This window comes from Herpailurus yagouaroundi, unplaced genomic scaffold (genome assembly GCF_014898765.1).
Source record: "Herpailurus yagouaroundi ecotype Mexico unplaced genomic scaffold, PumYag 162, whole genome shotgun sequence".
In the NCBI taxonomy this organism is placed as follows: Eukaryota; Metazoa; Chordata; class Mammalia; order Carnivora; family Felidae; genus Herpailurus; species Herpailurus yagouaroundi.
The window spans coordinates 51,087,754-51,114,988 of NW_024412403.1; the positions used below are offsets into that span (position 1 = coordinate 51,087,754).

A 27,235-nucleotide genomic window follows, 5' to 3' on the forward strand; every position below is an offset into this window, starting at 1 on the left:
GTCACATCTTCAGATTGCACTTTTGGTTGTCTTACTGTCTCCACCATATATGCCATGACTTCCTCCATTGAAGCCTTGAAACCCTGGAAGTCATACATGAGGGTTGGAATTCTTCCAAACTCCTGTTCATGTTGACATTTTGACCTCTTCCCATGAATCACAGATTTTTTTAATGGCATCTAGAATGGTGAATTCTTTCCAGAAGAATTTCAACTGCTTTTGACCTGATCCATCACAGGAATCACTGTCTATAGTAGCTATAGCTTTCTGACCTGTTTTTCTTAAGACTTGAAGTCAAAATTACTCCTTGATCCATGGGCTGCAAAATGGATGTTGTATTACCAGGCACAAAAATAAGACTTATCTCCTTGTATATCTCCATCAAACCTCTTGGGTGACCAAGTACATTCTCAATGAGCAGTAATATTTTGAAGGATTCCTTTTGTTTCTGTTTGTTTTTCTGAGCAGGTCTCAACAGTGGGCTTAATATATTCACTGAACTATGTAAACAAATGTTATCCAGGCTTTGCTATTCCATTTCTAGAGCACAGGCAGAATAGATGTAGCATAATTATTTTTAAGGTTTTATGTATTTATTTTGAGAGAGACAGTGCAAGTGGGGGAGGGACAGAGGGAGGTGGGGACAGAGGATCTGAAGCAGGACCTGTGCAGACAGCAGAGAACCTGATGCAGGGCTCAAACTCACAAACCATGAGATCATGACCTGAGCCAAAACCAAGAGTCTGGTGCTTAACTGACTGAGCCACCCAGGCACCCTTAGATGTAGCATAATTCTTAAGAGCCCTAGGATTTTTGGTATGGTAAATGATCATTGGTTTCAACTTAAATTTTCTGTCTGTATCAGTCCCCTAACAAGAGAGCTTATTCTTTGATGCTTTGAAGGCAGGCATTGAGTTCTCCTCTCTAGCTATGAAAGTCCTAGATGGCATCTTCTTCCAATAGAAAGCTATTTTGTCTACACTGAAAATCAGTTGTTTAGTGTAGCTGCCTTCATTAATTACCATAGCTAGATCTTTTGGATAACCTTCTGCTTCACCTTGCACTGTTATATTTATGTTATGGAGATGGCTTCTTTCCTTAAACCTCATGTACCAGTTTCTGCTAGCTTTCAACTTTTCTTCTGCAGCTTCCTCCCTCTCTTAGCCTTCACAGAATAGAAGAGAGTTAGGACCTTGCTCTGAATTAGACTTTGGCTTAAAGGAATGTTGTGGCTGGTTTGCTCTTCTATCCAAACCACTGTAACTTTCTCCATATCAGAAATAAGGCTCTATTGCTTTCTTATCATTCATGTGTTCACTGGAGTAGCACTTTTACCTGCCTTCAAGAACTTTTCCTTTGCATTCACAACTTGGCTGTTTGGTGCAAGATGCTTAGATTTTGGTCTCTCAGCTTTACACATGCCTTCCTTGCTAAGCTTTATCATTTCTAGCTTTTGATTTAAAGTAAGGGATGTACAATCCTTCCTTTTACTTTGACCCTTAGAAGCCATTGCAGGGTTATTAAGTGACCAAATTTCAATTGTTATGTCTCAGGAAAATAAGGAAACCTGAGGAGAAAGAGACAAGGGAACAGTTTGTGGAGCAGACACACAACATTTATTGAGTGAGTTTGCCATCTTATATGGGCATGGTGCATATGCATCTTATATGGGCATGGTGTCCCAAAACTTTTATAATAGTAACATCAAAGATAATAGATCACAGATAAGCATAATATAATAATCATGTAAATATTTGAAATATTGTGAGAATTACCAAAATGTGACAGAGACATGAAATGAGCTAATGCTGTTTAAAAAAAGGCACTGATAGACTTGCTCAACATAAGGTTGCTATAAATCTTCAGTTATTAAAAATTGCAGTATCTGTAAAGTGCAGTAAAGTGAGGTGCAGTAAAATGACAATTACCTGTAGTTTGATATAATAGAAGATAGTATTTACAGACTTACATTTATTACTTTTATATATAACTAATAGGGCTTTTTTGATGCCTGACATATGTTTACTCTAAAAGAAGTCATGATCTCTCCTTTGACCTTGAGAAACTGAGATCTACATTTCTGAGATAAGACTTTATAGGTTTACCAAAAAAAAAAAAAAAAAAGGATTTATGGGTTTTATGGATAGCCAAGATATTCTATCTTCTCAGGTTGATTTCCTACTGAAAATTATTCTTCTGATGATCCAAAAGTCAGGGGGGAAGAAAAGAAAGAAGAAGAAGGAGAAGGAGAAGAAGAAAAACAGTTTCACTATTTGAATAGTCTCACCTAATGTATTTATTATTCTTAAAAATATCTCCATGGATCATGAACTTAAGCTAAACCTTAGCTTGACATATCTAATGACAAGCTGAACAGAAAAAGAGATTGATAAACTTAGAAGTAATTTCTGTTCTGCTCCCTCCTATTTCCATAGCACATGTCTTTGACAGGGCTCAAGGCAATTGATGAAAAAGATAGAGCAAATATGAACTAATTTTCTCTACAAGGCCAAATTTAAGAACTGGGAATACAAAATATTCACTGGCACATTGCATTGTTTGCTGATGCCATTTGTTAACCTGTGATGTGATCCTGAAACAATGCAATTGTAAGGCAGCATTTGCGCATTTCTTTGTTGATTCAATCCTCACTCATTTCCAAGGCTTAAGTCCCTTCCTTCTTCCATGAAACCCTCTTGAAATGCTTCAATCCTAGCTCTTCTATTCTTTCTTAGAAGACCTATTGGACTTGTAGTGAGTTAAAACCTCCTTCATATTTTAGAATGAAATATTGACAACCACTTTGGTATAAAAGCAGTTGTTTATTGAAGGAAAACCTGTTAAGCAGCTTTAGTTATTATTTTGTTTGGGGATGCACCCCCTTCCCCAGTCTTTCCTTGCTAGAATGTCAGAGACTTAAATTTTGATCATGATGGTTAATTTTATGCATCAGCTTGACTAGGTCATATGGTGTTCAGATTTATAAACATTATTCTGGATGTGTTTTTGAAGAGATTAACATATGAATTAATGAACTGAACAAAGCAGATTTCCTTACCCAAATGGGTGAGTTTCCTCCAATCCAGTGAAAGCTTAACTTTGAACAAAAAGGATGAGCAAGAGAGATTTTGCTCTCTGCTTGATGGTTTTGAGCTGGAATATGTTATTCAGAACTTCAGACTGCAGATATTGGGACTTCTCAGCCTCCGTAGTCAACTGTGCCAATTTCTTATACTAAATCCCTTTTTATATATATCCTCATATTTCTATATCTCTGGAAACCCCAGGCTGATACAGTAATCAATGGGGAATGGCTTTTTAAAAACGTAAATTCTGGAAGAGAAAAAGTGGGGAAAGGGTAGAGGGAAAGAGGGGCACGGTGAACAATCATTGCCTTTTTAGTCTGCTTCATAAAAAAATCTGGTATTGACCTCATCCAGTATAAATTAAGTCTGGTGTTTCCATGCATTTGTAGAACTCCAAGGAGTCACAGAAAACAATCCATTTGTTCCAGATGTTCCAAGCCACCTAAATTATGCAGTCTTAATCCAAATGCATAATCTGAAAGGAAAAAGCAGATATATATATTTTTTTACATTCTCTCTGCAACTCTGACTTCTTTCTCTTTTCTGCCTTCTTCTGCCTGATGAAATTATGAAGTGGGGTTCATGAGAAAATGGTTAAGAAAGAATTCTTGAGATTGGTGCAAAAAGATCGTTTTATTATAGCATCGGGACAGGACCCATGGGCAGAAAGAGCTGCACTGGGATTGTGAGGAGGGGCTGATTATACACTTTTAAGTCTATAGAGGGAGGGGGGGATAGAGATAAAGTAAGTCCTTTAGGAATTTTGCAAGCAAGGCTTTCAGGGCCTTGCAGGGCTAGCTGCTGTTAGGATAAGGTTACTTTTAGGTTTTAATAAAACATAGACATTAAGGCAGTAAGGGAGCTATGTGTTCCCTGAGGAAGGTCACCCTCTGTATGTTTCAGGGGTCTATCAGTGGGCTGTTAGCTGAAAGGAAACTTAAACTACATTTCTCTTGCCTTTGTCTCCCTCATCATCCCCCCTCCAAAACAACTTTTATCCTTAAATCTTTAAGGTTGTTGAGGGCTGAAGGGCTCACCTTTTGTATCTCCTTCCTGCTGAATAGCGTTGTAGAGATGTCCCTACCTGTGGGTCAAGGTTGGTCGGTTGAGAATTTAATAGGAGTTAGGGAAGGCTACAGCAACTGTATCTAGAGTTGATATCATATAGAAGCTTTCTTTTTTTAAAATATCATTTATTATCAAGTTGGCTAACATACAGTGTATACAGTGTGCTCTTGGTTTTGGGGGTAGATTCCCATGATTCATTGCTCACCTATAACACCCAGTGCTCAGTAGAAATGATCATCTGTCCACTTGAAGTTACGGCAATGAAGGAGTCTCACACCAGGTGGAGGGACTTGGGAGAAAAGAGAAAAACATGATTAGAATAACAAAAAGAAAAAAAAGCCCAAATAAGAACCCTTTGATAGGTGACAAAAAACTTCCTTTAGTCCAGGAGTTTAACCAATTATTAAAGGAAAGAAAGGGATCAGTTAAAGTGCCAATCTGAGCATTTATGTCAATTGGAAATCTAGAAATATTATGGTAATCTGGAATATATATACACCATTTTGGTTTTATGATAGGATAAGTTCCACCTTGTGCAGCTGTTAAAACATCTAATGTCATTCTAGTTTGTCGAAGTGCCTTATGCATTTGAGTTATTTCAGTGTTTCATAATATATTATTTTGAAAGTTATTTAAGGCCTTAATTGTGTAGCACGTGGTGTTAACCATCATACAGACACTGTTTTGTTTGGTAAGCAATCAGATAATTAATAAAGGCACTTTTATGGAAAGAAAAGAAAAATCTAGGTTAATGGTTAGAGCAAATTATAAACCCAGTGTCTGAATCTTGATTGCTGTCAGTGAGAAGATTTTTAGATGCCAGGCTTGAAGCATCCTCAGAAGGAGTGGACACAGGAAGCAGGAATCTGATTGGTTTTTCTGGTTTGTAATTCAAATTATTCTGGTGATCCTTTTGAGTGGCCCATAGAGCAACAGGAGCAAAGATCATCTATACATGAGTCTTATGGCCATTTCTCTGAAGTTTACCTCAAGGTGTCTAGCTTTGGCAAATAACAAATATTTAAAGACAATCGGAACTAGAATTTAACATTTACAAAGATGTGTTATTGAAACAATTTCTCCCTCTAAAATCGCCCTTATTGGGGCTCCTGGGTGGCTCAGTTGGTTAAGCGTCTGACTACTGCTGAGGTCGTGATCTCACAGTTTGTGACTTCGAGCCCCACGTCGGGCTCTGTGCTGACAGCTCAGAGCCTGGAGCCTGCTTCAGATTCTGTGTCTCCCTCTTTCTCTGCCCCTCCCCTGCTCATGCTCTGTCTCTGTCTCAAAAATAAATAAAAACAGTAAGGTAAAATAAAATTGCCCTTATTTTCAGAGATAGCCAAATTAAGGCTAATTTGTTTGTAAAACAGTCCAATTTTAGAATATTTGGCCTAATTATTTAATAAGCTCAGCAAGAAGAATGATTGATCACATAAATATTTTAAAACTTGCTTTGCTGGAACCTTTTATAAGGAAACTTGATGAACTTTTAGTATCCTCTCAAGACTAGAAGCCAAGCCAAGTACTTGCCATCAGACATGCCTGTAATACCTTCAGATTTGGGTGAATTCCTCTTCAGGAGGTTCCCAAAGTGTTCTGAGGTTCCTGCACCTGCCAGGAAGTGACATTCTTTACTCACCCAGTAAGGCCGCTGGGAACTCTGTAAAGCGAGGTATCAGGCCAACGTTTCCAAGGGGCTTTATGGCACTGTGTTTCCTAAAGTCAATGACTCAATTCCTTAAAGCTGTCTAGTTCATATCTGAGTCTATGTATACCTCTCTCAAATAGGAGATTCCAGTCAAAGCCTTGGCAAAGTAATCAATGTTTCCAATGGTTTTCTGTCGCAAGAACAGATTCATACTGAACTTATGCAAATTATTATAATTTCCATGGAAGAAAGAATATTTACTAAGAGTTTTTGAAATTTAGAGGATCCAGGGAGAAAAGTTAAATGCTTTAAAAAATTTTTTTAACGTTTATTTATTTGTGAGACAGAGACAGAGCATGAACGGGGGAGGGGCAGAGAGAGAGGGAGACACAGAATCGGAAGCAGGCTCCAGGCTCCGAGCCATCAGCCCAGAGCCCGACGCAGGGCTCGAACTCACGGACAGCGAGATCCTGACCTGAGTCGAAGTCGGACGCTTAACTGACTGGGCCACCCAGGTGCCCTGAGAAAAGTTAAATGCTTTAAATGGTTCACAAAGGAATATTTTATTATACTTTTGTATATCATAGTTATCTTAAGAGACAGTTTTTCAATCTGGAAAAGCAAACATGAGAGAACTAGAAATATTTCAGACAAGAGCCATAAACTAATTATTGTCTAATTTTTTATTAAGTTTGAATGCAGCTTTTTCTGTTCTGGAAATTTTTATCCATTTTATTTTTATGATTTTAAATATATCAAAGTCCTTTTTTACAAATATCCTTAATGGTGAAACATTTTGTAAATGACAAAAGATTATTATGCAATTGACAAGGAAATTCCATTATTTCTGTGACACAACAATAAGGTCATCTCTCAGTATTCTGAATATTTATCAAAACATATTAAACTTCAGAAATTTTATACTATGCTATATATATCATAGCATTTATAAACAGCTATAGCATTTACCCAAGCAATACAACCTAAATTTTATCATCATTTGTTTGACAGTGCTAAGTAACTTAACATACCAAATAAACAAGCTTAATTGGTCAAAAAGACTTTATTTACAATTTAAATCTCAGGGAAGTTTGTTAAAAACTTCTGATAGTTACAAAGCACATGCCCAGATAGGATTACAGACCATTTTAAAACTTAATTATTTATTTTAAATTTTTTAAAATTTTGTTTATTTTTTAGAGAGAGACAGAACATGAGCAGGAGAGGGGCTGAAAGAGGGAGACACAGAATCCGAAGCAGGCTCCAGGCTCTGAGCTGTCAGCACAGAGCCCGACGCGGGGCTCAAACTCACGAACTGTGAGATCATGACCTGGGCCGAAGTTGGACACTTAACTGACTGAGCCACCAGGCGCCCCTAAAACTTAATTATGTAACTAAGGTGGCAATAAAAATTTAAAGGCAAATGTGTAGAGTTAAGTAGTTGTTAGTAAAACTTAGCTCCTTTAATACTGATAAGTTTTAGTTCTCTTAAGTAATCAAAGACTTGATAAAGAACTTAATAAATGATTTTCTGGGCAGACAAAATAAAAAAAAAAACACACTTTGCTTACATTTTTTATTAGGAGCAGACCAAAAACCAAGAAAACTTTGTCTTTTTGACAGAGACAAAAGCAGAATTTTAATCTTAGATCAGTGTACTTTTAAAATTAACCTTAGTTTTGATCACACATAAAATTCTTTTTTAAAGCTTTCCCTTCACAAACCTTCTGCAACTTTCTTTTGTATTCAGATTTTTACCTAAGCCATTTTCCTCCAAATAACCAGTCTCATTTAAGAAACAATTACCTTCTTTTACCTTCAACAAAAATGTATTCCCATTTCTTAGGAATTTTCTTATATATCTCCTGCTTTTGTATATATAGGGTTGCTTTCCTTATTTCCATCAGTCTGAATTACATTTAGTTTTTACTGGAGACTAAGGTTTCTAAGCAGTAAGCAATTGTGAACTGTTATACCAGAATTCTTTAGATGACAAGCTTATGAATCAATTAAGCAGAAGTATTTTTTTTAACAGATTTAAAATAGGAAGGCAAAAACATAAACCTATGTTCAACACTTCCACATTTCATCCTATTTGGAAAAGGTCTACATTCCAACGAATTTAATCCAATTTCTCATCCAAGCAAAACTTGAAAGTTTCAGGTTACGAAAGACTTTGAAAGCTATTTTAACAATTGTTCATGAGAACTTTGAGACAAATTAACCATTATTTTAAGTCATCCCTTTGCTAAAAATTGTTGCAACATAGATGACATGAACTTATTTGACCTTCAGTAAACTGAGATAGAAAAAGTTGCACATTTAATGTTGATAATTCTAAAGACTCTATTTTAATTAAAGCAACAAACTGAAATTAGTTTAAATACCAAATATGTTCCATTTGGACCACTTGAAAGTCAATTTGTTCACCTTTGTCAATTTTAACCAAGGGGACTGGAGGGGAAATCTGAAGTGGGAGTAGAGGGAGGGGAAGGCAGAAGAGGTGAGGTGCCACCAGGAAGGTTGGAGGCAGATAAAAGCTCAGAGGTCACAGAAAGAGGTCTCCCAGTCCTAAAGCTCATCAGCTTGGACAGATGAAAAGATAGTGTTTTTTGATTTATTTGTTTTAGACCAACAAGCAGAAATGGGCAGTCCACCTAGACCAGAGAAGACAGGGAAATTCCCCAAAACAAAAGCCTGCTTGGGACTATTCCTTAACGTCCCCATCCTAAGGTAGGTTAACCACAGATAGTTGGCTCCAATTACCCTAGCCATTAACCTGGGAAATGAAGGAAGGAGAAACCCTCACCTACAGGTAGAGTAACCTGAGTCTATTAGAAGAACAGTGAGAGAGAGAGTGTCAACATCCCCTTCCTTAAGGACAGCCTGTGTTTTCTCCAATTCAGAGGAGGCCTGTCTAGACAATTATCCAATATATCAGGAGAGAGTTTATCAGCCTGGTTAGTGGCCAAACACATTCTGCAAGAGGCTTTTATGTTGAGGTCCTGATTTAGGGCCATTCAGGGCTGGATATAGCGTACCTCAGTCCATTTGCCCTGTTTCCTGCAGAAGAGATCTAATTGATAGGTTAGAAATCAAGAGTCAGATGCTTAAGACACTGAGCAACCCAGGTCCCCCCAAAAAGGCATTTTTATTCCCTCAAAACTCCCAATACACTCTGTAAAGACAATGAGGCCCCAAGCATGTGCAAAATGCAGTTTTAAATCTAGGGATCTAAGTCACAAATGTTAGTATACATTAAGAATGGATAGACTTAGGAAGTAAATTATTTGTAAGGCAACATTGTTGATTGTAAACAAAAAAAAGGTATCATAAATGAAAATATCTCCTGTCTAAGCCTTTTTTAAACTTAATCTTGATAGCCCTCTTTCCAAAGAGATATTTTAATCCTCTCTTTTCTCTCCTTTTGTCACATTATTTTAAAATCTAGGGATCTTATGACAGGGAAAACTAAGAATTACTATTTATGTATTTCCCTTATTATTTTTGTAGGAAGGAATGAGGGAAACAAAGGCAAGAGAAATATAGCTTCAACTCGGTCTCCTTACAGCTTGCAGCCCACTGATAAGACACCTGATAGTCACACACACAGCGTGACCTTCCTCAAGGAACACATGGCTGCCTTACTGCCTTAATGTCTATGTTTTATTAAAACCTAAAAGTAACCTTAACAGCAGCTTGCCCCTCAAGGCCCTGAAAGCCTTGCTTCCCAAATTCCTTAGAAACTTACTTTATCTCTATCCCCCTCCCTCTACAGACTTAAAAGTATATAATCAGTCCCTCCTCAATATCCCAGTGCAGCTCTTTCTGTCCATGGGTCCTGTCCCCATACTATAATAAAACACCTTCTTGCACCAAAAACATCTCAAGAATTCTTTCTTAGCCATTTGCTCACAATCCTCACTTCATAATTTCATCATTTTGGTGCCCTTACTTGGGGCTTCAAGTCTTTTCATCTGGACTCTGAGCCTTGGTGCAAACTTGATGAGTAACCCTCTTTTTCCATCCTTACTTTCATTTTAGGGAACTTTCAAGGAGTATGGTCTTAGGCTGCAATCCTCTAGCCCACGGCTATGGGGAAGAGAAAGCCTGCCTTTTGGCTAGAAATTAATACACTAGCTGGAATTGTAATAATTTTCAGAAACTTGAAGCCTCCTCTTTACATCTATTCTTATACAAAGTTGTCTGTCTGGGGCACAGGACAGCCACCTAAGTCATTAGCACAGCTGTCAATCTTAAAGACTTCCATGTGAGGATTTCTCCTTATTGGTCTAATGTGATCCCCTCCACATCTCTAGTCTAGCCACCTCTGGCCCAGAAAACTCCACTCAGAGCAGGTCACAACCAGTACCCAACTGAATTAAAACTCAACTCGGGACAGTTTCTTAGGGAAGTTGGCTGGTAAGGACTATGTGTTTTACTCGGCACCTGAGTGGCTCAATTGGTTAATGATCTCAGCTGAGGTCATGATCTTATGGTTCATGAGTTCAAGCCAGCATCAGGCTCTGTGCTGACAGTGCAGAGCCTGCTTGGGATTCTCTCTCCCCCTCCCTGGTTCATGCACTGTATCTCAAAATAAATAATAAATAACCTTTTAAAAATGCCTTTTTTTACCCTGCTCCACTGCTGATTTGTTTCAGAAGCTAGGAACAAATTAAGAAAGGCTTACAGTTTTTTCCTTTCTGTCCTTTCACAATTTGTTTTCTCACTTAAAAAAGAAAGACATGAATCTAACCATCTTGAATATTACAATGGATGCCTCCTGAACGTACACTGAATCTAATAGTTTTCATCATGTCTTTAATAAAGTCACCAAAACTTGTCTCATCTGTATCTTTAAGATGTGCATTTGCAATGATTTTTTTACATAGTTTTTTTATTGAAGTTTGTAATTGTGTTGTCAGTTGAATATTAGTTACAATTGTATAAACCAATTTTTAAAGATAATGATCATCAGTGGGTGAAACTGTAACAGGAAAGGATGATAGCAGAATTTATAGTGGAGGGGACCAACTATCATCATTTGAACCCACTGAAATCTTTGTATTTCCAAAAGGGGTGAAATCACCCTTTTGTCCTTCTGTAAAGCAGATGTATATAAAGCAGATCCTATGTAAAGCACCCCACGCTTTGCAGCATGCTTACCAAAATACTTTTCCCTGATTCTAGCCTAGATCATAATTAAATTTATGGGAAATATAGAGGATAGAACAAGACACTAAATAATACTTCAAAGAAGCAAAGTGAGAAATTGAGAGCGTAGATCATTCTAGAGAGTAACTGTTTCTGTAAAAATTGGTAGCACAAAGCATGAAAAGGAAAGAAAATCTGCCATTAAAAAGATTCAAGAGCTATAACACCAAATGGATGTGTGATCCTAGGGGGATCTCATTTGAATAAAATAACTTTAAAAATGTATTTAGAGAAAGGGAATATTTGACTATGAACTATCATGATACCAAGGTCTTACCATTAATTTGTCAGGATAATGGTTATAATAGAAAAGTGCATACTATTTAGAAATACATTCTGAAATACATTAAAATGGCATGATTTCTGGGTTTGATGAATTTTTACTTATTTTTGAGGTAGTGCAGTAGGAGAGGAACAGTGAGAGAGGAACAGAGGATCCAAAACAGGCTTTCTTTATGCTGACAGCAGTAAACTTGATGTGGGACTTTAACTCACCAACTGCAAGAGCATGACCTGAGCGGAAGTCAGATGCTCAACAGACTGAGCCACCCAGGTGCCCTGGGTTTGGTTTATAATGCCTCAACAAGGAGAAAAAAAAATAGGATTAAATGAAGTAGAATCCAAATAATTGTTGAATCTGAATAATGGATAGAGAGGATTTATTGTACTGTTCTCTTAAGTTTAGCAAATTTTAATATTTTTCTAACAAATTGAAAACTTCAACATGTCAAAACTACAATAGTGCAGAAACCTATCATTTATAATTAAATGATGAAATTTTACATTTTAACCTAATGTATAAGGGGCACATACCCTTTCATGATTACTTTGAAGAGTATACAAAAAAATTTTTGAAGAACCTGGCCAAAGTGTACCAGCAAACCTGGATAGTGAAGATGACCTGAAATTAATTATGGTGTCTATGATCCACTTACATACCATATTCATAAAAAACAGTTAATATGGCCGCGAATATTATAAGGTTATTTATTTATTTATTTACTTACTTACATATTAGTTAATTGATCTAACATCCAGGGCTTTGCTCCTGGTCTCTAAACTATTTATATGCTGTCTTTCTCAGATTTACCCTATTGATTGTTCACATATTACTCTACAGTAGAATATTTCTATTCTTGTTTCAGTCCTGGGTGAACTTAACATTGTAAATTTCTTGCTTTTAAAGTACAATATGCAAATCATAATCACTTTCAAGTGAAAATTAGGGGTTATGGGGTTGTCGACTTATTTGTAAAATATTCTTTCCTCTGGTATAAAAAAATGGTATCTCCACATTTGGTATACATTTGGACAAACTGCATAATAAAATGCTATACTGCCAAGAGTTTTCCCTTAAATACATGTTTTTGAGTGGGTGTCATGTATGAAATTACAAGTAACTACTTTGTTGGCCAGCAGATGGCAAGACATGGTGCTAGTTACAGCATCAAAATATAAGTTCCAAGTTGTAATACAACGAAATGCCATTTCTTGGGCAGCAAATGTAAATAAATTGGGACGTTTAGCACTCAAATTCTAAGACAAAAATATTAAGAGTAAAATGCATTTTGTATTTGTTGTTATAGCACACAGCCTTTACTACAAATCTCTCAAACAGGACAGGGCTGCTTCTGTACTACGTCATTTTAGTAGCCTTAAAGAAAAATTCAGTGAAAGATATGTATGCCATTATTTCCCATTGAAAACATTTCCATTTTACACTTAAAAAAGATTTGCCATTTGAGAAATATGGCAAACCTGGAGTACAAAGTGCTGGTGTGTTTTTTCCTGTCATATTAGAGTAAAAAGCTCTGGGATAAAGTAGTTAAGGAGGGAGGGTAGGTCCATTAACACATTGACCTCACTCTAGTAGTTTGGCAGAATCAGTACCCAGGATTTGCATTTGTACAATTTGCTAAAAGCAAAGTATAAAGCCAGCCTCAGAAACAGCAGAAGTGGAAAGTAAACAGGTATGTTGCTGCTTCTATAAAGCCCTCTTTACACTGTGCTCCCATCAGATCATTGCAGTGCTCATATGGGGAGAGTCAAAATTCACAAACCAAGTTGATAGAGAGCTTCTAGGCAGCCTAGGGAGTGCTAAGGCTGAGAGGGCCCTGTGGGCTTAAAGCAAGCTTTTTTCACTAGTCTTTCATCCTCAGAAACTACAGCTGAGTCTAGATTTAGATGAAGTCATTAAAAGGAATAAGAAGACACTTTGAACAAAGAACATACCATTAAAGTGAGGCTTCTTTGTAAGTGAAGCAGAGGGTTTTTAAAACACTCTCATCACAAAATGTCCTTTTCTTCTACACACTCCCATGCCCATATCTTACCCCCCCCCCCATACTGAACTTGAAGTCCCTTGTACACATCATAATTTTTCTTCTCTGGAATGAATGCTGGTTCTTCCTTACTGTTGACTCTCTTATCTTTTAGGTTTTTTTTTTTTTTTTTTTTCTAAATTATCTGTGGGAATTTAAGATGATCATACTCTAATTAGTCTCCCATCTCTATCTTCAACTTTTCCTTTCTTCACAAACAGTAGTGGTAAAAGGCTTTCATGCTTCCTCCTCCCTAATATTCTACTTATCTTTACACTCCTCCAGTTAAAGTAAGGTGTACCCCAAAGCAAATGCCTAGATGGGAACTAATTTCACCTTCAGCTATCTTCAAGGGGATGCTATTCCATGAAGTGTCTTCTCACTTTTCCATATCTTCAAACTTTTCTATTGGCAATTATTGCCAGCATATATAAATAAGGAAATCATTCCTGTCTACAAAATTCTCATCTGATTTCCATAGCCATGTAGCTTTTAGCCTGTGTTCCCCTACCTTCAGAGATAAGATTAAATGTAAAAAATGCTCTACACTATTCTATTTCACATTCACTGAAATTCTGTTTCCCCTAAAGCTAAATAAAATGTATAAAGTCTCAAGTTCCTGCATTTTTGTATACACATCACAAAGTATATAAGGGATAAATACTCCTTTGATTTACTTCTGAAGATCCTAGAAATTTCAGTGTATAGTACATCTCCATTTACCTGGATCACATTTCATTAGGGTTATTTTTGTGTATATATTCTCTCATTAGACCTTTAGACTACTAGAATAAAGGAACTATGTTTTTATTTTTATCCTCCTCAGTTGTATAGTAGTGTATCAAAACTAGATAGGAATTTTCTTTCTCTTTCTTTCTTTTTGTCAACTAGTCCCTGTAGTGTTCTTGCCTCATCATCATCCCAGGGCCCTACATGACCTAATCCCTGCTCCTCTCCAACTTCTTAAGTGCTAGTTTCATGGCCAGCTTTTTGTTCTCCAGCATGTAAAATTTGTTCTCAGAAACTTTTTACTTGCTCATGCCTCTGTCTGCTTTCTCAAAGATCTTTGCTTGGCTAGTGTCTTTTCACTTAGTCTCAGCTCTCATATTATTGCCTCCCCTCAGGGTCTCTGTACCTAGAGAACCACTTCTCTACTCTTTATCACATTATCCTGTTTTTGTCTTCTTCATGGAAACTAACAGTCCCTGAGATTATGCTATTTGTGTACTTGTTCCACAAAAGAAGAGTCTTGTCTGTTCTATTCCCAGTATTTTCACCATTATGTTAAATGGTGCTTGGCATGTGAAAGGAGCTTGACAAATATTTGTTGAATGAATACATGAATTAGAAAAATCCCTATCCACCCTCAGGTCTGTAGTCCAAACCCCAGCTTATCTAAGACTCAATATCACCAAGAGGTGTAGCAAAAATAAGAAAATGTGGTTACATGTGTGCATTTGGAAGTGGCGTAATAGCCAAACCAAATCCACACCAAATGTTGCTGACATATTTACAGGTGAGATGACATGTTATATGGGATTTATTAGTACATTGTCCATCATACCCTCATTACCATTGCTCTAATGAGGTCTTCAGAAGAACCCTGTTTTTCTTGTGACCAGAAGCCCTAAGATAAAATAGTGATGGATCCATCAAATATGCATTAAATGAAAGAGGAGAATATTTGGGTAGATAGACTCAGTTGCCCAGATACCCAGTGCCCAGTGGTACATTTCAATGTCTAACTATTTGTGGGAAGTCCACTTTCTTTTTTTTTTTAACGTTTATTTATTTTTTTGGGACAGAGAGAGACAGAGCATGAACGGGCGAGGGGCAGAGAGAGAGGGAGCCACAGAATCGGAAACAGGCTCCAGGCTCCGAGCCATCAGCCCAGAGCCCGACACGGGGCTCGAACTCAAGGACCGCGAGATCGTGACCTGGCTGAAGTCGGACGCTTAACCGACTGCGCCACCCAGGCGCCCCGGGAAGTCCACTTTCTTTTTAGCAAGGTGAGATCTGGATCTTCCTCCAAATGTGTCTTCATCTCAAAACACTACCTTCTTTACAATTAAATATACAAAAGGAAAAGGGAGAATTATTGCCACTCCGAAAGACCTTTTGGCTGCGTGGATGTGGCATTTTGTGTCTTGTAGGATGTTGACACCAAGATGGAATTACAGGTGCAATTTCCTCAGAGAAACATCTGTGAAGAATACGGCCTCCACGTTGGTGTTCTACAGAATAAAAAACCTGAAGACATAGATGGAATCTTCACCTCACACCCAGCTCAATAATTCCCTTATTCAAGACAAAGAGGGAGATAAAAAGGTTCAAGAACACCCAGAAAGAAGAGCAATGAAAGTTAGAAGGTATTTCTAGTCTTTTCTGTGATGCCTAACAAACTTTTATACTTATATATATTATACATATGTTATGTTTCTAAAGTAGCTATAATATAGGTGAAGAGAAGCATTGAGATCCTGTCAGTATTTGGATCCTCTGGAGTATTCAGCACAACATTGTAATTTAACCAAATAAAAGTGTTAGGAAAAAAAAGGATGAAATATGTCCGCTTCTATCTTACATCATGTTAATATTAAAACACCTAAAATAAAACATGAAAATCTTTGGATAGGTTGAAAAGGGGTGGGCATAGTATATACCTTTTTGCATGTCTGCCATGTCTCCAATACCTTCCTTAATTAGCCTCTCTAACCACCCCTTCAATTTAACAAACACAGCTTCCTAGCAGCCGTATTTGTTCACAGTGACCACAACCCACAATCACAGTTGACAGGACCAGGGACGGGCACCTGGGCTTATGCTTCTCCAGAATGCTCCCAGTTGAAGCAGGGCCAAGAGAGAATCAAGCATTTTCATGTCCTGAGTCTGTGACATGTCAACTCAGAATTCATTAGTAAGTAGATGTAGCTGTGCGTACTACAAAGTGGAAAGTCACTCTATGTAGATATAGTAGAAATCCAGAAAGGAGTAAAGAGGGAAACAGAGTATATTTCCAGGGGTCCCACCAGCTTTTCAATTACCCATTTTCAGTTCTTCCTCATGACTAGTTAAATGTCTGACACTGAATTTCAAGATCTATGCCTGCACTGTTTTGTCATTTCTTTTTAAGCTTTCAGGTTGGTTTCTAATACTTAGAACAAGAGAAACTTAACTCACCCAGGTAATAAAGAGACCCCCTAAGAAGTTAATTACTATACTGTTTTACCACTATCTGGTGGTGTGGCCTATATGTTTACAGGCCATATTTAATTTTAAATATAATTTTTTCTAAGAGCCAACAATTCACATAACCAACAATTGGTTATGTGAAATGAAAAAGAATAGTTGGCAAAATTAAGGAGATTTTTTTTTTTTACTTTTTATGGTAAAGTTTCATAAGGAAGACTGATATGAAAACTGAGAACTATAGTCAATTACTTCATGAAATACTTTGCTAATTATATGCTGGAAATTATAGCTATTCTTCCACTTCTTTATCAGTTTCAGTTAAAACATTAGCATTTTGTTGAATGTTAAGAATTGGATTTTACCGTAAGTCTAGTTCTAAACATTGCCTTGCCCATCTAGGCAAACTTATTATCAATAATACATATTGGCACCTGGGTGGATCAGTTCATTGAGAGTCTGACTCTTGATTTCAGCTCAGGTCATGATCTCACAGTTCATGAGATAGAGCCTCAAATAGGGCTGTGCACTGACAGCCCAGAGCCTGCTTGGGATTCTCTTTCTCTCACTGTCTGCCCCTCCCCCACTCATGCTCTATCTCTCAAAATAAATAAGTAAATAAACATTAATAATAATAAAATATCGATTGACACTGTAGCTTTAACTACATTAAAAACTATTCACAGAACTAAGGGCTATATGTAAAGGCATAATAAAAGGCTATTCTGTTAACTGCTGAATGGCCTTTCTGGTTTAAAAAACAGAATAGCTAGGATAACACAGAAGAGTTGTTCACAAAAGAAGTAAACAAGCCTTACCAATAGCTCATCCAGTTACAGAAAAAGGTAAAAATTAGGTAGAATTCAGGTAAAGTTTGAGATGAGGCATTTGGCTGGATACTTCCAGAAACACAATGGAACTGAATGATAGTATTCTCACAAACAGAATATAAAATAAACTGTTGGAAGTTTTTGACCAAGAGATGATAATCATGAAGGATATATGAATACAGAAGAGGAAATGTTTCCTCGCCAGTATATGAAAGACAGCCAGATACCTTTTTGATTATATTAAAAGGTTGGGATATTATAAAAATGCTAAAGTATAACCTGTTTTGTTTTCTGTTTTTGCTTTCATCTTTTTATCTTAACATTTCACTCCCTTCTTCAAAATTCCTCTCTTGCTTTCCAGTCTTAATTATTTTTTTCCTCTGGTTCTCCAGCCCCTTTCTTCCAACAAAATTTTCTATTTCTATTAGTGCAGTTATTTCTAGTCAGTGCTTAGGAAGATATCTAATTAATTTAATTCTTGCTATGATGTGTTGGTACTATGAACAAGAGTTTCTTCCTTCATTTGTTCCTTCAGCAATCAATGACTTAATTTCTATCTTGTGCCTCACACTGGAAGTCACTAAGACACAGACTTTGGTCCTTTAAGGAGATCTTAGAGGCAGATATGAAAAAGAAAACCTGCTATGAACTGTTGGTTGTCTTGGCAGATGTACTGACATGTAAAATATACAAATTGGAACATGGTTAATTCTACCTGGGAGTAGAGGTCAGAATAGTTTTATTCTTTTTTTTTTTTTTTTTTTTCAACGTTTTAGTTATTTTTGGGACAGAGAGAGACAGAGCATGAACGGGGGAGGGGCAGAGAGAGACGGAGACACAGAATCGGAAACAGGCTCCAGGCTCTGAGCCATCAGCCCAGAGCCCGACGCGGGGCTCGAACTCACGGACCGCGAGATTGTGACCTGGCTGAAGTCGGACGCTTAACCGACTGCGCCACCCAGGCGCCCCAGAATAGTTTTATTCTTAAAAAAAAAAAAGGCAAAATTGATTGTGTAGAAGGAGGAGGACAACATTCTAGGAAAAAAGAATATTTGAACATCCATAAAATTTTGGAGGTAGCAAACACTCCAAGAGTATTGGCAAATAATTCACTTGGTCACAGAGGGAGCAAGCAGGGATGTGTGTCAAAAAATGACACTGGAGAGAAAAGAAAGAGTTGAATCTCAGAAAACTTTTGGATAATAGGATAACATGTTTCAATTTTATACTATAGGCAGGAGGAGCTATCAAAGAGTTTTAAGCCCTGGAGCAGAAAGATAGAGTGTTCATTACAGAAGATCCTGACTGAACCTGGGGAGACATAGAAGTTATGTTTTGGCAAGTGTATTTATTTTAATTTTTAAAGAATGTTTGAGAATCTGAAGCAGGCTCCAGGCTCTGAGCTGTTAGCACAGAGCCCAATGCAGGGTTCGATCTCACAGAGTGCTAGATCATGACCTGAGCCGAAGTTGGACACTTAACCGACTGAACCACCCAGGCACCCCTGGAAAGTGTATTATTAAAGGATAATTATTGAAAAGCAAAGTCATGATTCTCATACAAATATTAAAACTAACAAGTTTAAGATTTTAAGTTATGAGGGAAACACATGGATGTTATAATTGAGAGACTGATTATACAAATGGACAATGGCCATATCATACATGACAGTGATACTATGACCCCAAACCTCTGCATCAACCAGCCTAAGAAGCCAAATCACAACCTCCATCAGCCGAGAAGGGTCGGTATTTGTCAACGCCTGCCAGCTTCCCTAATTTTTACTTCTACTTCCAACTCCTGACCAACTAGAAAGAGCCAAATATCCCACCTGCAGTTTTACGCCAACAACCCACTGCTAGGCACAACTGAAGTCTTTCCTTCTATAAAGCTTTCCCACTCACCTTACTGCCTTTGAGTCTCTGCCAACTGTAAGTGATGATGACTGACTCCCTTTAATTTAACAAGCTCTGAATAAATAGTCTCTGTTCTAATTTGTGTGGCCTTTGTTTATTCCCACAGTTTTCCTGGGAGTTCCACTAAGATAGGACCTGCACTGCTCACTGAGATGGAATCCAACCTCTGACCAGCTGCAGTACCATAATAGCCCCTTGTGCCATGTTGTTCTGGACTGTTGGGTCAGTGTCACTGTGGGCACTCAACCTGATGGTCAACCACCTCTGAAAACATAGACTAAAAGTTTCTCTTGGTGAGGGAAAACCAGAGAAAATGCTCTCTCTGTATAAAAGCCAAGCTCTTTGGACAAAGTAATCAAAATAGAAGGAGAATCTCATCATTTTATTGATGACCCACAGTAAAGTTTGTACAAATGGATGCCAGTCCAGTGAAAACCTCATATTCACCAGTTTGTGAAAGAAGCTCAAACAACAGGTTGATGGGACCTGTACCTATGTTCTATTCTGTGGTTCTTCTTTTTATGACAAGCAGCACTTTTAGACAACATAACACAAAACAGAAACAGAAAAGAGCAAAAGTGGATGAAAGGAATGGTCTGATTCCATCAACGTTAAGGACCAATCACCAACAAATGATAACCAATAACAAAACGGAAGTATTGAACTGGGAGTAAATAGCCCAACAAAAACAGGCCTCCTAAAACTGAAGATATAGCACTTTATTTGTTCATAGAAGACATTATCATCTATGTAGAAAATCCAAGAGAATCAATCAAAAAGCTCCTGGAACAAATTAATGGTTGTAACAAGGTTTTAGTATATAAAATTAATATACAAAAGTCAATTGCTTTCCTATATACCAGTAATTAACAAGTGGAATTTGAAATAAATACAATTTACATTAGTACCCACCACAATTAAATATTAGGTATAAATCTATAGAAATATGTACAAGACCTACGTAAAGGAAACCATAAAACCCTGATTAATGAAATCAAAGGAAAACTAAATGAGAAATATTCCATAGGTGTGGCTAAGAGGACTCAAGAGTCAGATATCAATTCTTCTCACCTTAATCTATATAGATTTGATGCAATCCCAGTCAAATCTCAGAAAATTATTTTATGGATATCAACAAACTAATCCTGAAGTTTATATGGAAAGGCAACAGACTCAGAATAGCCAATATAATTTTGAAAGTGAAGAACTAAGTTGGGAGAATGACACTACCCAAAGTCAAAATTTACTCTAAAGCTGTGGTAATCAAGTCAGTTTGGTATTGGTGAAAGAATAGATAAATCAATCAATGGAACAGAATGGAAAGCTCAGAAATAGATCCTTAGAAATATAGTGAACTTATATTTGACAAAGAAGCAAAAGAAATACAAGGAAAAACATAGTTTCTTCAACAAATGAAGCTTGAACAACTGGATATCCAATGCAAAAACAAACAGCACAACAATAAAACAACTAGATGCAGACCTTTTATCATTCACAAAAATTAATTCAAAGTAGACCTAAATTAAAATGCCCAACACTAAAACCCCTGTAAGATAACATAGTAGAAATCAACCCATGAAAGAAATAATTGATAAGCTAAAATTAAAAACTTCTGTTACATGAAAAGACTAGTCATAGATTGGGAGAAATTATTTTTAAAAGACACATCTGATAAAGGACTGTTATCCAGTATATACCAAGAATCTTAAAATTCAACAATAAACAACTCAATTAAAAATTACGCAAAATATTTTTAAAGACACTTTACCATAGAAGATATACATATATCAAATAAGCTTATAGGAAGATATTCCACGTCATTTAATAGAAATACAAATTGAAACGACTGGATACCACTACACACCTCTTAGAATAACCAAAATCTGGAAGGCTGACAATGTCAAGTGCTGGCAATGTCAGGAGCTTTCAGACCTTGCTGGTGGGAATGCAAAATGAGAAACCCCCTTTGGAAAGAATTTGGTAGTTCCTCACAAAACTAAACATACTCTTACCATAAAAGCAATCACTCTCCTTGGTATTTACCCAAGGGAATTGAAAACTTATCTACACAAAAATCTACACAGCCTGTATAAAAGCTTTATTCATAATGCCAAAACTTGGAATCAATGACAACATCCTTCAGTAAGTGCATGGATAAATAAACTGAGGTACAACCATACAATGAAATATTCTTCAGCACTACAGAGAAATGAGTTATGAAGTTATGAAAAGACATGAGAAAATCTTAAGTACATCTTACTAAGTGAAATAAGCCAAGCTGAAAAGGCTATATGCTATATGATCCCAACTATATGATATTCTGGAGATGGCAAAAAGACCAATGGTTTCCCAGTGTAATGGTGGGGGGGAAATGAAATAGGCAGAGCACAGAGAAATTTGGAGGCAATGAAAATATTCTGTTGGATACTATAATGATAGGTATGTCATTTTACATTCGTCCAACAAATTCACAACACCATGAATAAACTCCAAGGTGGGCTTGGACTTGGGGTGATTATGATGTCAATTTAAGTTCATCCTGGGTGATTATGATGTCAATTTAAGTTCATCCTGGGTAAACATGTACCATTCTGGTAATTGATGTTTATAATGGCAGAGACTGCATGAGAGGGAGCAGAGGTTATGTGGAAAATCTTTGTACCTTCCACTTAATTTTGTAAACATGAAACTGCTCTAAAAAATAAAGTATTTTAAAATAAAAATTGTTTACTACGTTCTTACTCTTTACTTGGTTGCCAAATCTTATCCACCTTGTCTTAGGGAAATAGTGCCACTGAAAATTTTGTTGGTATTTCTGCTGAACTAGGTTTAGGTCTCCCATTGAATCTGATGGTTCTATGCAGTACAGACATCACTGATAATTGGGAACACACAATACTTTTCAGCTAGTTGATTAACCTCTTCCAAGTTTCTCTTTCTTGCTTGCTTACATCAATATTTACCACTGTAGCACCCTGAACCCCACCACCTTCTTGTACCTACCAGAAGAAAGCAAACTGTATGCAACCTCAAATAGGAAACTTTCACTACCTTGCTCAGATTTATTAGAGACTACCATTGAAAACCCTGACCTAATATTACTTATTAATGGATTATATTTCAAAACTAAAACTGGAGTTTATCAAGCAGAATGTGCTATCACTGATTGAAAGCCCTCTTTAGGCCACAGTCCTGAACCGAAAGTAAAATCAGTCCCAATGACAGAAATTATTGCAATTACTAGAGCTTGTCGAGTAGCCAAAAACAATCAGAATAATCATACACCCAGATAGTATATGTGTTTTTAGAGTAATAAATGACTCTGGGTGTTTTGGAAACAAAGGAAGGTTTTCATCATTGCTAGAACTCTCAAAAATGGTCAACAGAAACTTTTAGATGCGCTCCAACTTCCTATAGAAATGGCTATTATGAGGGTTGAGGCCCCTGCAAAAAGAGTATAAAAACTAAGGTAAATGGCTAGCAGAGCACTATGCCAAACAAGCAGCCCTAACCAAGGTTATGATGCTATCTAAACGCTCAGAGGATAAATCTGTGGAGGGATTCAAGGAAGCCATTAAAAATATCAACATTTACCCCCTTATTTTGAGATGGAAGAATGGAAAAAGTAAAGATGATACTCAAAATAGTTACCTAGAGGTAACAGTTGATTAAATAGATTTCTTCGTGAAACTACTCATCATGGCATAGACAAATTGTGTTTGTTAAATCTACATTTGTGGAGAAATATTGTTTAAAATCTGAGGTTACTTTTAAGTTGTGGATCAACTGTCAAAAATATAATCCTCAAAAAATTGCAAAAGGAGGTCATGGCCAGGAATCAGAATCTTGAGTCTTCCCCTTGAACGTAGCCATGTGGATTTTATCCAGCTTTATCTTCTCTGAAACTTGAATATGGTTTAGTGATTGTGGGTCTATTTTGGGGATGGACTAAAGTACTTCCTTGCTGAAAAGCTATAGCTCTTACAGTCACTGAAATAATGCTTGATTTTGTATTTTCAGCCTGGGGAATATCAATTTTTCTATCAAACGGCCAAGGCACAAAACCTAAGGGTATTATTCTTGTATATTCAAAAAGTACTGTGTCTTTACCATCCACAATCTTTAAAAAGATGAAAGAAATAATGACATCCTTAATTTAAAACTAGCACAATTTTAGAAACTTTTGGTTCTCTTGACCAAGGTACTGCCACTTATGGCTATATAAGCACTGTATCAATTTTCTGAGTGTTATATGCAAGCAATGAATCACTAAATTGTACTCCTGAAACCAATATTACACTATTTTGTTAACTAACTAGAATTTAAATAAAAACTTGAGAGGAAAAAAAAAAAAGAAATTTCCAGAAATGTGTAAAAAGTTTTAAAAAATAAGGCTACCCCACATCATCTATATATGCTCTGTAATGTACTTTATTTCAAAATATCAAAAAGTGCAGAGAAGTGTAAAATAAAAGTAAAGCTTTTCATACACCTTAAAAATTTTCTGATTATAAATTGGTAACTATAATTACCATGAATTTAGGAATTTCATCTTCATTACTGGCCTCTGTCCTGCTCCACACTGACATAGCAAAATACTGCAAAAGATTATCACCAAAAGGTTAGGATTGCCTTCCCACAGAATCTTCCTAAGCATCTTTTTTATTATCTTCAACATCTCATAGACTAAGAAAGGCATCAGAAATAATTTGCTCTGGAACCTTATTGGAAGGGACCTTATCAGTGCTAATGATGTTGGTCTGTTGCATTCTATTCATTCTTAACTACTTCAGCACAGCTGCTCTCATTAGATAATCACCATGTTTACACAACAACATAAAGGTCAAGAAGAACTTGCAATACAGTGACTAGGGAGGTAACTAAAGAATCCCTGTCTGGTAAAGATCTACATATATAGCTTTCCCTAAATTGGTTAACCTCTCTCAAGTAAGAGAATAACTAACAGGCAGTATTAGAAACTGAAGATGCAAACAATGGCTGGCCATATATGACAGTAGAAATGTCATTCAGAACATCTGCAGCAGTCTGGAAAGCCAAATCACAGTCTCAGACCAGCCAGAACTTGATCAATGACTGCCAACTTCCCTAAATTTTGTCCCCACTTCCAACTCAAGGCAAACCTAAGATAGCCAAAAATTCCATCTAAACCAATCACAAAAGAAACCCCAATTTAAGTTAGTCCACCTCTGTTTTCTCACTGCCAACAACCTCCATTCTTCCCTTTTTTCACTATAAAACTTCCTGAATATCCTGCTTGGCTTTTAGTCTACCAAAATCAAGTCATGGAGGCTGCCTACCATGATATAGCAAACTTTAAATAGATAACCTCTATTTTTTCTCACTTGGGGGTCTTCATTTCTACATAATTTCAAAAAGAATCTCTGAAACATACACATTTATGCATTGAGAATATTGAAATGATTATGGACATGAAGGCAAATGGGTTTTTTTTTAGGGTGGCAGAGAGAGGTTGGGGGAGATGAAGGTAAGTCAATAAACTTATATAAGAATCACTTTGCTTTATTATCTGTTATCTTACATTCACAGAGTTGTAAAATAGGTTTTCTGAAGGGAGTAATGCCACTAATATGGTGACATAGGTTGTTCCTGACTTTGCTCCTTAACACAAGAAAAACAGCCAGCAACTACTCAAGAACAATACACCACGGGGAGAATCTGAGAACATAAGGTGACTGAAGCACCCTCCCTGCACCACAGAGACCAAGACAGACAATTATAAGGGTAAGAAATGCAGCTACATTTGACCACATTGCTCCTCTACTATGTCAACCCAGAACTTCATGGAGAGGTCTCCAGGGCAAAGAGCTCCAGGTCTTCTAGTGGGAGAAGAGAACCTAGCACACACCCCCACCCCAGCATTGTGGGCTGCTTTGTAGGAGTCCTTACTTTGATCTCATACCATAGGGATTGAGGACAATCTCTAGGGCTCAACTACTGGGAATCTGACTGTATCTCAGAAGGGGAGAGGCTTGCAACAACCAGCACATGAATCTTGGTAGACCAAATTTATACTTGCAATACCCAAGTAGTAGTCCCAACTGGAGGTTTTGCTTATCTGCAGAACCAAGTCAGGGTGCACTCTAACCAGGGACCTCATTGGGGTGCAGAGCTGCCCTATTCCATATCTGAACAGGGAACCTAACCAGAGCACATGGGAAGCTGCAAGCCCATTCAACAGCACTACATATAGTAGCACTTGAATGGAGGGCACAGCCTGTGGCTTCCACAATCTACACAGCAAAACCAATGGCCTCACCTGACCAGGGAATTCAGGGCACACTCAGGCCTAATTCAGCTCCCGCGAACAATGAGGTTTACACATTGGGGGTCCTGTTCTGATGCCCTAACAGAGCACAGAAGCTAATTCACAGGTTCATCTCCTACTGAATATAGTTCCAACCATCTAGTAAGCCTGACTAGAGAATCCAGACCACCACAGAGCCCATCATATAGCCTCAGTTGGGTAGGGAACCAAGCCAATAGTCCTATCTAACTGTTCACAGCCAGTGGTAAAACATATAGTCCCTAGTTGTCAAAGCTCAAACAGTAGCCTTGTCAAAAAAAACCAAAAAACAAAAAACAAAAAAACACATACATTATCAGGTCCAAGGACATTACCAGCAGACACACCCAGAAACCCAAATTGAGCTGATTTGTGAAAAACTGTCTTTGCCAAAGCAAACCTGTAAAGACTGGAAGAGGAGGGCAATGGCTCAAATGCATGGATATCAATATAAGAAATCAAAGATAATGAAAAATAAGGTAACTTTGATAGTACCAATGAAACTCCAATAACTGACTCTAAAAAAAGGGAGATCTATGGAACATTAGACAAAAAATTCAGAACATCTAAAGGAAGTTTATGAACTATAAGAAAACACAATTAACATTAGGAAAACAATGCATAAAGTGAAGGGCTGGAAAAAAAATATTTCATGCAAATGAAAAGATAAAGAAAGCTGCAGTAGCATTTCATATCTGTGACAAAATAAACTTTAAGACTAGTAAGAGACACAAAAGGGTGTCATATAATTCAACAAGAGGATATAACAGTTGCAATATCTATACACCCAATACAGAAGCACCTCAATACATAAAGCAAATATTAACAGTAATAAAGGCAGAAATTGATAATACAATAACAGTAGGTGACTTTTCCACCTGAATTATATCAGTGGATAGATTAAACATAAAAATCAATAAGGAAACAATGGCCTTAAGTGACACATTAGAAAGGATGCACTTAATAGATATATACCAAAAATTCCATCCCCAAAAAGCAGAATACACTTTTTTTTTCAATTACATATCGAAAAATTTTCCAGGATAAATTACATGCCACAAAACAAGTATCAATAATTTAAGAAGATTGAAAAATCAAGTATCATTTCTGACCACAATGGTATGAAACTAGACATCAGTTGCAAGAAAAACTAGAAAAAACACTAACATGTGGAGGCTAAACAACATGCTATTAAACAGTCGATGGGTCAGTAAATCAAAAACAAAATAAAATTTCACCTCCATACAAGTGAAAATGGGAACACAATGTTCCAAAATTTATGGGATTCTCCAAAAGAAGTTCTAAGGGAGAAATACATAGCAATACAGACCTGTCACAAAAGAAACAAGATCTAAAACAACCTAACCATTGGGGCGCCTGGGTGGCGCAGTCGGTTAAGCGTCCGACTTCAACCAGGTCACGATCTCGCGGTCCGTGAGTTCGAGCCCCGCATCGGGCTCTGGGCTGATGGCTCAGAGCCTGGAGCCTGTTTCTGATTCTGTGTCTCCCTCTCTCTCTGCCCCTCCCCCGTTCATGCTCTGTCTCTCTCTGTCCCAAAAATAAATAAACGTTGAAAAAAAAAATTAAAAAAAAAATAAATAAAACAACCTAACCAAAACCTAAAGTTAAACTAGAAAA

The 27,235-nt window shown here is 37.0% G+C and overlaps 1 long non-coding RNA gene across 1 annotated transcript in view; it reads right to left on the reverse strand.

Annotated features, from left to right (window-relative positions):
* Positions 1–1,597: 1,597 nt before the first annotated feature.
* Positions 1,598–27,235, reverse strand: part of LOC121036182 (uncharacterized) — a 141,037-nt gene continuing 115,399 nt past the window's right edge. The window contains exons 2-3 of the long non-coding RNA XR_005793262.1: positions 4,360–4,443; positions 1,598–3,561 (exon numbers count right to left, since the gene is read on the reverse strand). This is a non-coding gene — a long non-coding RNA (uncharacterized LOC121036182). The remainder of the gene's footprint in view (positions 3,562–4,359; positions 4,444–27,235) is intronic.